The sequence below is a fragment of the Antechinus flavipes genome, chromosome 2 (assembly GCF_016432865.1).
Source record: "Antechinus flavipes isolate AdamAnt ecotype Samford, QLD, Australia chromosome 2, AdamAnt_v2, whole genome shotgun sequence".
Classification (NCBI taxonomy): Eukaryota; Metazoa; Chordata; class Mammalia; order Dasyuromorphia; family Dasyuridae; genus Antechinus; species Antechinus flavipes.
Genome location: NC_067399.1, coordinates 102,984,158 through 102,998,106, shown reverse-complemented (window position 1 = coordinate 102,998,106; position 13,949 = coordinate 102,984,158).

The window sequence follows — 13,949 nt, the reverse complement described above, 5'->3', positions numbered from 1 at the left end:
TAGCAATCACACTATTCAAGTAGAAATATAGACAATTTTTCTACTTCTTTTACATGCCTTTACACCCCACAAAAGTCTGTTATAAGGTATCTGCATAATACCAGCACAACAACCATTACTCCCACCACTACCATCTCCATCCTGCCAACTGAATTTGTCTTAAGAAATTAGCTTGAAGGCATGTTTGTTGCTGCTTGCCCCAGATAAAATTTAAAAAGCATTCTCTAGGTAAGAAACAAACTAGTAATAGCTGTGAAGATGAGTTTATAACTTCATTTTTTCAATGTTCATGGGGAGCATAGGTATGGAGCTCTAAAATGACTGAAGTTACCTAGTATATGATTAAGTAGTCAAAATATATAAAAGAATAGCTTTCAAAAGAAAAATCATATCTATAAAAGATTCCAAGTCCTTAATATGAGATATGTAAATCAAAATAAGTATGGAGTCTCACTTCTTACCTAGCAAATTAGCAAAGATGACAAAAGATAGAAATAATCAAAATTGGAGGAGTTGTATGGAGATGGACACACTAATAATACTGCTGATAGTTGGACCAATTGGTCCAACCATTCTAGACACAATTTGAAATTATCCACAAAAAGTAAATTAAATGTTCAAACTTTGACTCAGAAATCTCACTATTAGGCATATACCTCAAAGAGGGATGGAAAGATCTCACATAAAAATATTATTCGTAGCACTTTCATATTTTATAAGTATATATATGCATATATAAGTAAAAGAGATTATATTTATGGGTATCCATTTTTACTTCCTTATAATTTTTTTTTGTTTTCTACTGCACATCTTTTTTACTTTATTCTTTTCCCCCTTTCTTTCTTCTCACCCTCAAGCAAGCTATAATTAAGAAAATACATATTTATGTATATAAATGTAGATATATACATAAACATACATATACACACTGCACATCATCACACACACACACACACACACACACACATACACACATCTTTCCTATCCCTGCTGACTCTTTGCTTTGATTCTGCTCCTTAACTTGCCTTGCTATTACTTAATCTCCCCCCCTTACCCTGACCATTTGCTTCCCCATCCTCCCATCCCTCTCCTTTTATTTCTTTATAGATTTTGGAGAGTACTATATCGTTCATGGTATATATGTAATGTTACCTATTTAATCCATTCCTGATATGAATAAGTTTTCAGAACTATGAGTCCCACCTTCCCACCCCATGTCTCTGTGTCTATTCTTCCTCTGTACTTTATTTGTATAACATAATTGCTATTTTTACCTTAGCTCTGCCCCAATCTTTCTTTTGAGCTACTCCATTGTTGGTGTCAATCTTAAAACATATGATAAACATTTCCCATAAAAAACCATAATTTGTCCATGTTGAGTTCCTTAAAAATGGTCTTTGATACTGGCTCTTATATATTGTTAAATTTTCTATTAAGTTCAGATTTGATTGATAAAAAATACTGAAAATCTGCTGGTTCATTGAATATCCATTTTTTCTTATTCTGGGGAGTTTGAAATTTACCAACCTATTCCACCATCTTCCCAGAATCCTCCCACATTTATGTATTAACAAAGAACCAAAAACAGAATACATGCCCATTAATTAGAAAATGCCTGAACAAATTATGGCATATGAATGTAATGAAATATTTCTTTACTATAAGAAAGGATGAATATTAAAAACCAGAGAGAAACATAGAAAAGTTTATATGAACTGATGCAAACTGAAATAAAAATAATTAAGAAAATTACAATGACTACAATAATATTAGTGGAAATAATAAAAAAGAAACAAGATTGTATAATTATAATGAACAAATTTACTCCCCAAAAAGAGATGAGAAAACATATTTCTTTTTTGCAGAGAGAGGGAACCATGAGAATGGAACACTGCATATTTATCAGACTCAGTTTGCTAGTTTAGCTGAACTGCTTTCCCTTCTCTGTTAAAAAAAAAAAATCCTTGTCATAAAGGACAATCCTTCAGATAAGACTTAGTGGAAAGAGGATATATTTGAAAAAGAGGATAATGAAAAAATGAAAGATCAATAAAAATTAATTAATTGACAGGAGGTAAAGCTGTATGAATTTAGGAAAGGGAGATTATTCCAGGATATTTTTTAGTGCTAAAATTCTATAATCAGTACACCTGAGAAGCCAAATAATTGAATCAAACTTGAACTGAATTGGACTCTATTACAATACAATGTATCTGTATTTTCCATACTAATTTATAGCTTATAGAATGCATGTTTGTTGTCTGAAAACTAACCTAATTTAGCTTAGAGAGGTCCATCAGGCTGGCCATAAAGATCATAGCTAATATTTACAAAGTGCTTTAAGTTTTCAATGTGCTTTCTATATGTTATCTCTTTTGGTGACTTGCCCAAGGTCACACTGCTGGTTAAAATCTAAGGCAAGATTTGGACTCAGGTTTATCCAATACACCTCCCAGCTATCTTAAAATAATAAATTGTTGAGACATAGCAACTCTCAAAGACCATCTACTATAGTATGGAGAGGTTGTGATTGACACTAGTGGAAGGAATACTTATACTGATACAATTATATATCTTTTATTATTAATATTAAATATTAAAACTTTTAGCTTAGATACTCCACTCCCCCCAACCAGATATTGGAATAGCTTAGATTAGAGCTGAAATCTATGTAACCAAAACCTTATGCAAGTATAAAATTATTTATAATTTGGATAGAAAATGAAAACTGTCTTTTGCTATTTCTATAGAGACAACAGCTATGATTCTTGCAGAAGGCAACAATGAAGAAATGAGTTAGTTCTTTGTAACATTATCCTATTATTTTATTTTGTTCTATTTTATTTTTTGGAGACTGGACCTCCTCATCTCACCTGGGCTGGAGGTTCTGATGGTTCTGATCCTACCACTGATTGGCAAGGAAGCTTTAACTTATTCCCTTGGTGACCTAGGTCAATTTGATAACTCTAGGCAGCCTTGTAGCCCCATGATTCTAGGTACTCACCATGTTGGTACCCATGGAGCATAATCCTACTGCAGCTCAGGAGTCAAATGATCAATCAACTTCGTTCTCCAAATTAGCAGAATTATAGTCCTGTGCCAACATATCTAGCTTCATCTCATTCTTTTTAAATGGATCAGAAACCATACTTCATATTTTAGTTACCTTCTTTTGGTATTATGTAGAAATAAATAGGAGGCATCTAGGTGACTCATTGGATGGAATGTTGGGCCTGGAGCCAGGAAGATCTCAGTCAAATTTGGTCTCAGATACTTGCTAACTGCATGACCCTGGGCAAATTACTTAACCCTATTTGCCTTAATACACTGGAGAAAGACATGACAAACCACTCCAATATCTGTCAAGAAAACCCCATGAACAGTATGGTCCATAGGGTCACAAAAAGTTTAACATTATTGAACAAAACCAGCAAAATACACATTGTGTATCAAAGCTTATTATATTCTATGAAGTGGAAGAAAAAAATCAAATCTATTTTCTAGGGTAAATTAATGGTTTTATCAAATTATAAAAGATCCCCTAGGCACCATTCATTCAGTGCCCTTATTTAATAGATGAGAATATTTATACATCTACTTGGTAACAAAGTAGGACTAGAACTCAGGTTCTCTGATTCCTTTCTTCAGCATGCTTTCTATAAATATAGGGTATCCCAAAAGTCTTGGTGTTGTTTTAAGCTATTTATCTTTAAAACTTTATTAGTTTAAAACTATGCTAAGACTTTTAGGATACACTATATAATTCTTCCTACAAAGTTGGCTTAAGAAAAGATTAATTTTTTGATTCTATCTCTGTGAGCCATAAATATACAATGAAGTTGTATGGATACAAATTCGAAGAAGTGACATTGAAACTCTTTGGAAATCATCATGTAATGCAAGTCATATTGGTTAATATTACCCTGGAAATTCTGTCTAGTAAAGAACTCTCTTCTTAGGCTTGTTCTGTTCAACATGTTTTATCAATGACTTGATGAAAGGTTTAGATGGCATGTTTACCAAATTTATAGGTGATGTGAAGTTAGGTAGGATCAAACATTTCAAAAATGATAGGTTAAAAAAATTTCAAGAATCTGAAATCTTGTTTTAAATCCAATAACAAAACTTTCAGTATGGATAAATGTTAAGTCCCACACTTAGGATAAAAAAATAGATTTGCCTGCATGAATATAGTACAAGGAAGTTTGGCTAGATTATGAAAAAAGTCCTAAGAGCTTTATAGTTCATAGGAAAACAAACTATATAGGGAATAAATTTAATATGAGTCAATAGTATTATATGACCATCCAAAAAGCCAAAATGATGATAGGTCCCATTAATAGAAATATAATATTCATGAAGAGGTAGGTGAGAGTTTTATTGTATTCTTTCCTGATCAAACCACAATTAGACATTGTATTAAGCTGTAGATATCCCATTTTAGGGGAGTCCCTAACAGTATGGAGCACATCCAGAAAAGGATGAATAAAATAAGGGAAATAAAAAGAAATGGAGAGGTTTAACGTGGAAAAACATGATTTTAATATGACCAAGAAGTGATATAGAGGCCAAAATAAGGCAAACACTCTCCTATCAGAGCCCAGGACCACTGAATGGTTCTTATAGGATGAGGCTGGAAAGAATAGCCCCAGTGCAGGAGACAGCATGGTTAGGAGAAATTTTGCAGCTTCAACAGTATCCTATTAAAGCAGTTTCTTTTGGATTTCTTTATCAGATTATCTCTATATGAAAACCTATATTTCATTGTTTTTCCTTAGAATTATCCACATCTAAGCATTCTCAGAAAACTTACAATCTTTGACTATTTAAAAAAATCTTGCTGAGGCAGGAATTCTAAAGTTTCTGCAAAGCCACATGATTATTACTCAGACACAAATCCCATGTAGATGTCTTTCAAACTGAATTTTAAAAATGTATTTTTCCAGCATCTTTGTAAGTAGAAAAATATTTGCATTAACAAGATCTTTACAACTTAATTTCCCTTAATTGCTGTAGAAGGTGAATAAGAAGATATTCAAAAAAAATTACATTGAATTTAAAAGCACATAGCACAAAACAATCTATTTATGAAGTGGTTTTCTAGAAAGTCAGATGTATTTTCAATTTTCTTTTGCTCCCGACTTGAGAAGAAATAAATGCGATCAAATCTTGATAACATTTAAACATTTGAAATAATGACTGACTTTTTTGTAACAATGTAAAATGTATAAACTGCTTCATAAGCATTAGTCATACTTAGAAATATATATATATCACTATATAATAAGAGAACTGGAAAAAGTCATATATACTCCATAGTATCTCCATAAAAAGTTAATTTTGGTTTAGCTACAAATTTACCTTATTGCACATCATATCCACACATGTTAGAGTTTGTCAAACTGCCTTATTAATGTTAAATTATGTTACTGCACCAGTTAACATTTTGTTATGGCAACACTGTCAAGCACATATTCAGAAGGCTTCCAGGAAATGGAAGATAGCAAATATTTTCACAATGATCTACTTGAGTGCCCTTTGCTCAAGGAGAAAACAACTTCAATAAAAAGATAAAAATGAAGGTCACCAGGAATGATTGTCCCCTAACATGATATAAAGGGGGCCTATATTGCTAAATTTAATAACCTAAATTGTGATTTATAGTTACTATTCTACTAAAAAGGGATACTTAAAATCATCTTAACACTAAGGATTTAGTTCATTTGTCTCTGGTACTAATGAGGTACAGTACAATAAAATGATGGAAATACAGTCACCATTTCCTTAAAGGTTACAATCTAAGATAATACTTAAATAGAACTAAAATATATATAAGCATGATAAAATAAAAATTATAGATCAGTATATAATCAGAATGGGCAAGTATATTCTAAATTTTTAAAATACAAATGCAATTTTTTTTAAATACAAAGCAGTCTGTGGGTATTTATTGAATACCAACTTGGTGCTAGTGAAAGATAGTAGGTACTCACGAGGAATACAAAATAAATATAAGATATGGTGTCTTCTCAAAAGAAGCTTTCAGGGTAGCTGGAGGGAAAAGATTAAAATATAGTCATTAAAGAACTATATAAAATAGCATACAATTAAGCACTAAATTATGTAGCATACAAAAGTAAATACAAGTTTCCTAACCTGACTTACTCTGAGTTCTCTAGCTCATCTTAAAACAGCTTCAGCCTGGTTAATGTAGACTTTTAAAAAATCGCTGAAAGCTTTATTTTCTACTTTTATGAACTTTCTTTTTTTTCCTGACCTTCCTTCACTTCAGTTGCTGATTCATTGCTTGGATTTCAAAGTTAAATATTTCTTCAATTCTCTAAGAAATTGAATCAACAAATCTGTATTTCTCTCTATCTTTCTTAGCTCCAAACCCCTAGCCAGATATAGTATTTCTGGCAAAACATCCCAGTCTTTCATCTATATCTCTTGGTTCTCTGAGGATGTTTCCCAATCAATAACCTCCTATCATACATTTTGAATAAGTACATCCAGATTAGCAAATATCAAGGCCAAAATAACAACAACAACATTAATAGCAGCATGTGTATATAACACTTCAAAACATGCAAAACTCTTTACCTATGTTATATTATCTGATTCGCGCAATAACTCAGGGAAGTAGGTAGTATTATAATTCCCATTTTACAAATGAAAAAATTTGGTTATTGAGAGATATTAAATGACTTGCCAAGAATTACATAGCTCAAAAGTGTCTGAGGCAAAATTAAAATGAGGTTCTTCTTGACTCCAAGCCCAACACTACCCATTATACATTTAACTACCTATAACATAAGTTGTAAACATTTAAAATTAAGAAGGTAAACAAATGTTCCCCCTATTGACAGAGAAAAAAAAAAGATTTCAGGCTCTCATATTGAAGCTTAAGGAGAGAAAGGAGATACAGAATCATTGTCTATACTGAGAAGCTAGAAAAATTTCAGGAACACAGTACATCTCAGTATAGCTCTTGACTAAACAGTCTAAATAGTCTTGTTCCCAGAACACTGATCTGATTCACTGTGAAGATTGCCTCTACTCAAATTTCCACTCTCACAGCCACCTGCAGCTTCTTGTGGTCTCCCATTTTCCAACTCCATATATCTTCTACACATTTTGTCAGGGACCAATAATCAGACTTCAAGTCTGATTTTGCCTAGACTGACTTTTGGGGGCATTGTTTATCTCACCTAGTGTTCAGTTTTTTGATACATTTAGGAGACCTGCTCCTACCTTATATATGAAACTTTATAGTTTAATATTTTGTTATTAGTTTTTTTTTTAATGTATGTAAGAAAATTAGTTCTGTGAAGCATCAAGTCACCCTGAGAGAGAAATAGGAGGTAGAATGTACCAGTCAAGTTAAACTACCACCTTGAGCACTATCTCCCACACACACACCCCAGACTCTATTGGAGACAGCCCATAACCTTGAGCCCAAGACTCTGAGAAGAGTGGCAATAAATAATAGCTTTAAAGAAGCGTTATTAATATCTGCTTTGCTACAGCATCAAAAGGATCAAGAGACTTTTCTACCAATTTGTAGTTGCAGTCTTCCATGTGTTGTTTCCTCCATCAGATTGTAAGCTCCTTACAAACTGGAAATATTGTAGTATTATAATTATTATGCATCCCTAATACTTAACATAGTGCTTTGCTCATAGTAAGTGCTTAATAAATGTTTTAATAATTCATTCATTAGCTTTTGAGATTTCAAAGACTTACTGTTTTATAAATAGTACTAAACCACTTACAATACAGGAAATCAACACTTTAAATCACTTTAATTTATTTAAAACAAAACAAAACAATTATTATGAGACACTTTCTTTAAAATGCTACTATAGATAACTTCTACCATTTACAGTTGATCAAATATAATCAAGCATTTTCTATTTTTTCTATATTAATACAATTTGGTTTTGAAATGCAAACTTCTGCCTTGCCAATTCATTAGATTTTAGATTTTAGCATTGCCAGGAAAATATGTGTTTGTCTTGTATCAATAAAGACCTGTATTCAAATTTCAACTTTGACTTTTACTGACACATGAGTAAAGTCATTTAAACTATCTGTGACTGACTGAGAAATGTCTCTAGAATTTATCTATTAAGTCATAGAGTTGAAATCTCTGTTGATGGAGAGCATCCCCATGATGATAAAATCATAGATCCTTTATATGTTAGATTTTTCAAAGAAAATGTATTGGAGGGCAGGAAAAAAAGTTTGGTTTTTTTTTAAGAGAAAAATCAAATCTCACAACAAAAAACATCAGCAAAAACTATTCACTTCACCTATATGTATTACAGCAATTCTTTGATTATCAAATATAAGAAGTCCTAAAACATAAAAATTGACTAGAAATTTTATTGGAAACACAAATTGATAAATTTGTTCTAAAATAAACAATTCTAGGGGCAGCTAGATGGTGCAGGGAATAGAGTACTAGCCCTGAAGTCAGAAGGACCTGAGTTCAAATTTGGCCTCAGACACTTAATACTTCTTAGCTGTGTGACCCTGGGCAAGTCACTTAACCCCAATTGCCTCCACAAATAAATAAATAAAATAAACAATTCTTCAAATAGAATAGGTTAAATAGGAGTTTGTGTCACAAAAAAATCACTTAGACAATAACATATACAAATTAGAAAGATTCATAATATTCAACAAACATTTGTTTAAAAAATGCTTATGAGATATAATATGCTATGCTATGTGCCTGGGGAAGATGAATGTGACTCCTATCCCAAGAACATTGACATAGAATTATTTCTTTTTTGGTGGAGATGAATGCCTCCTGGATGAGAGGTGAGGCAGGACACAATGGGAGAGAGTTTTCCATCAGTCTCTTACTATTCCTCTTTGGGACCTCTTCAAATGGGATTTTCTCCTTTGGGGATTGATTAATCTTCAAATCTTCCAGTCCTTTGGGGATGTTCCTAGTTTCCAGTTTTGAGAGAGAAAATGGAATAATTTCCTTCCACTGTGATCTCTAGTTATTCAAGATCCAACTAACGGCCCACTTTCTTTAAGAAGTCTTCTCCCACCCTTCTTAATTGTGCCTTCCTTCTGTAAATTATTTCCTATGTATCCTTTATATAGTCTGATATATATATATAATTTGCTTGCATGTTATATCCCATTAGATTATAAATTCTTTGTTGTTGTTGTTGTTATTTTGTTGTGGTGGTGGTTTCTTTTTGTATTTCCAGCACTTAGCACAGTACCTGGCACTTAATGGGCACTTAAATATTTACTGCATTGAATTGAATTGAAGAGATCCACCCCAACCTTCAAGTCACTAAAAACAAAACTTCTGGAGAAACATAAGAGGAGCAGGTAGGTAATCTCCATCATGATCACATACCCAATTTGCTACTCTAGAAACTTAAGGAAGTTTTCCTCATTAGGTAAGAGCAAGAACACGCTCTGCTATCTATCTTGCTTCCAATGGTAAAATGAATACAGTGTGGCACTTGTCCTTAAAAGGTTTACATTCTAGGAAAGAAACATTAGTCCCTAAAAAGTTTACTTAGTGAAACAAAAGGTTTGGCAATATGCACAATTATTCACAATTAAGATGGTAAATATTTTTTAAATTAAGTTCAATTATCCAGCTCTAATTAAATTTTTACAGATTTAGACCATTTCATTTTCTTCTTTCTGGAAATGAAGGACCTTATATAAATTGTCGGCTCTCAACAGCTAATGCCAGCAATAAGCATACATGAACCAGATTCCAAATGTAAGCAAAATTTTATTCTTACAGATTTTAACCTTTAAAATACCTGATATTCCACCTAAAAGCAGTGTTTCAAAAGTTACACAAAGGGTTGAGAGAATAGATTCTGGATAAGTTTACAAATATTGAATATTTTGTAAGTATTACTTTTTTTAAATTTTTTTAATCTGATATTCTTAAACACACACACTTTAACTGGTTCTCAATCAAAGGTATTTAATCAAAATGTACAATTATAAAAGACAGCTTAGCTCAGTTATTATTGAGCTAGCTTAGAAAACCAAGAAGACCTTGATTGAGGTCCTTTCTCTGACAACTCTGGACTGTGTGACCTTGGACAAATTACTTACTCTGTCAATGCTCTAGACAACTCTCCAAGTATGTAAGTTATAGATGATGTAAAAGCTTATATTGGTAGGGACAGCTTCTTCATTTGAAAGTTCATGCTGCCAGTTAATTATAGATTAGGTTTTTATTCCTAATACTTCCATCATGTCCACTTTGTGCCAACTTGTCATATTAGAGAATTACAAGGAATTTTATTTCCATGCAATTATAACCAGATTCCCTCTGGTTAAACTATAAACTCTTTTTGAGGGGCTAACATTATCATCTTAATATATTCAGTGCATTACACTTATTAGATTCTTAATAAATATTTGTTGAATTGGATTATTTTTAAACAGATATACACAGTACTCATATAACTACTACCTACAGCCTTCCTACAACACTGATCCCTTTCTGCTGTTCTCTTTATCACTCAGTTAAAATAACATTAGTATTTGCTATATTATAACATATTCAGAGATCCTCACTAAAAATTACTTTTCATTAAAACAAATCAACAGGAAATAAAAAATCAAAGCAAAACTTTGGGGAAAGTGAGAGTCAGAAGCCCTCAAGATGTGAGCTTCTATAAAGTCCCTTCAACAAAAACTGTAGAATTACTGAAAAGATATAAATTCTCTAAAAAAGAGAATCATATAAAAATAGTGACGCAATTGAAGATTTTGTGGCAGAAGAGAAGAAATGACAAAAAATATGGAATTTCTAATTTTAGAGAAGATTCTGAGAAGATGGTAGAATAAGGAAGGGAATTACCTGGTTCTCCCAAATTCCCTCACAAAATAATTTAAAATAATGTCTCAAGAAGAGCTTTTTGAGTAACAGAAATAAGGAAAAGTCAGGTTAAAGCAGTTGTCCAGCTAAGAGAACATTAGGTAAGAATTAACTTCTCAGGATGGTAGTCTAGCCTAATTGAAGAGCAGATATCTCTGGGCAGGTACCACTAAATCAATAAACAACAATTTCTGAAGGCAATTGTATTGGCAGCAACTTCAAGTTCAGGAATTTTTACTCCACAGATATATGGGGGTCAGATGGCTGATTAGTGGAAAATTTCAGGGCTCTCTTCTGAAATTGGATGTGGAGCTCAATTGCACTAGTCGGATAAAGTACCAGACTGTGACTATGGCTGTGAGTGAGAAGGAGTGAATGTACACTGGTTACAGAGGAGTAGAGACCCTGCTGGTTGTGGTTACTTGCTCTAAGAGAGCAAAATCCCTGGTTCTGGTTCCAGAGAAGAGGGGAGAGTTGAAACTTGCATCTGCAAGTTGTAATAATAGCGCTGCTGGGGGTTCTGGTCATGGCTCAGAGTGGAGAGGAGTATCTAAGGTGAGGCCTTGGATAGAGTTCAGAAAACAACAGCAGGAAAAACTTGAAGCCTGAGACACTATCCTTTCCCATACTTTGGAACTCTTAACACAAAGTAAAAAGTCAAGAAATAAGCTACTAAAAACAAATGAGTTTGCAAATGGGAAAGAACCTAAATTAACTAGAGTAATAGAGATCTGGGTTTTTACTCAGAAGAAGACAATGAAGTCAAAATAGTATCTTCTACTTCAAAGAAAAACATAAAATGGTCACAAGTCCAAAGAGAGTTCTTGGAAGAACTTTAAAAGAACTTCAAAAATCGAATAAGAAAAGTTGAGAAAAAATTAGAGAAAATTAGTAATTCAAGAAAATTATAGAAAGAATGTCAATCAATTAGAGAGATCTAAAAACTTACAGAAGAAAATGACTCCTTAAAAGTTAGAATTGAACGAGGAAAGCTAATAATTTCATAAGACACTAAAAATATTAAGTCAAAATCAAAAGAATGAAAAAAAAGAAGAGAATATGAAATATCTCACTAGAAAAACAACTGGTTTGGAAAACAGATCCAGGAGAGACAACATAAGAATTGAGAGACTACTCAAAAATTATGATTAAAAAAAGAGTCTAGATGCTATACTTCAAGAAATTATCAAGGAAAATTGCCCTGAAGTTTTAGAACTAGAAGAAAAAATAGAAATTGAAGAAATCCATCAATCATCACCTGAAAGAGATATCAACATGAAAACTCACAGGAATATTAAAGTTTTCAAACTCCCAGGTTGAGTAGAAAATATGACAGCTACTAGAAAGAAATAATTTAAATACTATGGAGCTATAGTCATAATAACACAAGATTTAGCAGCTTCAACATGAGAAGACTAAAGGACATGGAACACAATATTCCAGTGAGCCAAGGACATGGATTTGCAACCAAGAATAACTTACCCAGAAAAGGTGAGTATAATACTGTATGAAGGGAAAAAATGAATATTAAATTAATTAAATGACTTTCAGATTTTCATAAAGAAAAGACCAGAACTGAATGGAAAATATGATCTATAAGAATCAGAAGATACATAAAAAGGTAAACATGAAAGATAAATTATAAAATATTCAATAAAGTCAAACTATTTACTTCTTATACCAGAATATGTTAACTGTAACTTAAGAATATTATCATTATCCAAAATGTTTTTGGCAGCCCTTTTTGTAGTGATAGAAACTGGAAATTGGATGCCCATAAATTGGAGAATGGTTGGGTAAATTGTGGTATATAAATGTTATGGAATATTATTATTCCATAAGAAATGACCAGCAGGATGAAATCAGAGAGATTTGGAGAGACTTACATGAACTGATGCTAAGTGAAATGAACAGAACCAGGAGATCATTATGCACTTCAACAACAATACTGTATGAGGATGTATTCTGATGGAAGTGGATATCTTCGACAAAGAGAAGATCCAATTCAGTTCCAATTGATCAATGATGGTCAGAATCAGCTACACCCAGAGAAAGAATACTGGGAAATGAATATGGACATTTTTGTTTTTCTTCTCAGGTTATTTTTATCCTTTGAATCTATTTTTTCTTGTACAACGAGAGAACTGTATGGATCTGCACACATATATTGATATACTTCAACATGTTTAACATGTATGAGACTGCCTGCCATCTAGGCGAGGGGGTGGAGGGAGAGAAGGGGAAAGCTGGAACAGAAGTGAGTGCAAGGGACAATGTTACAAAAATTACCCATGCATATGTTCTGTCCCAAAAAAAAGGTATAATAAAAAAAGAATATTATCATTACTAGGGTAGTTGAAAGAACATATATAGATGGAAGGCTTGGGGTTGAGTTGAGTATGATGGGATGATCTTAAAAAATAAAACTGAGTATGGAAAGATAAATCGGAGCAATTATCTTGCACAAATGAGGTAAGAAACAATAAAAGAGACAGTAAAAAAGATAACACACAAAAACAGTAAGAACTGTTACAGATTAGGAAGGGATGAAGAGTTAGTAATGCTAGAATTTTATTCTCATCAGAATATGATTAAAGAGAGAATGGCATATCCATTTGGATAGGTATAAAAGTCTTCATAACTTATGGAGAAATAGAACAGCAAAAGGATAGGATAAGAGAGGGGCTTTTAAAAGGACATGAAGATTTAGGAATATGAGGTCAAGGGGAACAAATAAGATAGGGATTCTTATAAGAGTATACAGATCAAGAAATAGAAAGGTAAGGGAAGAGAAAAAAAGGAAGGGACTCTTAAAGTATGAATATATAGGGAATGGGGAAGAGCAATAAGGGAAGGATTCTTCAAAGGGGTACAGATTAGGAAGGTAGTGTTCAGAAGTAAATTAGATGTCTGAGGACGGATAGGGTGAAAAAGAGAGGGAGAAAAGGATAAAAAGTGACAAAAATAAGATGGAGAGAAATATGCAACTAGTAATTATAACTTTGAATGTGAATGAAATGAATTTACTCATAAAATAGAAATTTATTGCAAAATGGATTTAAAA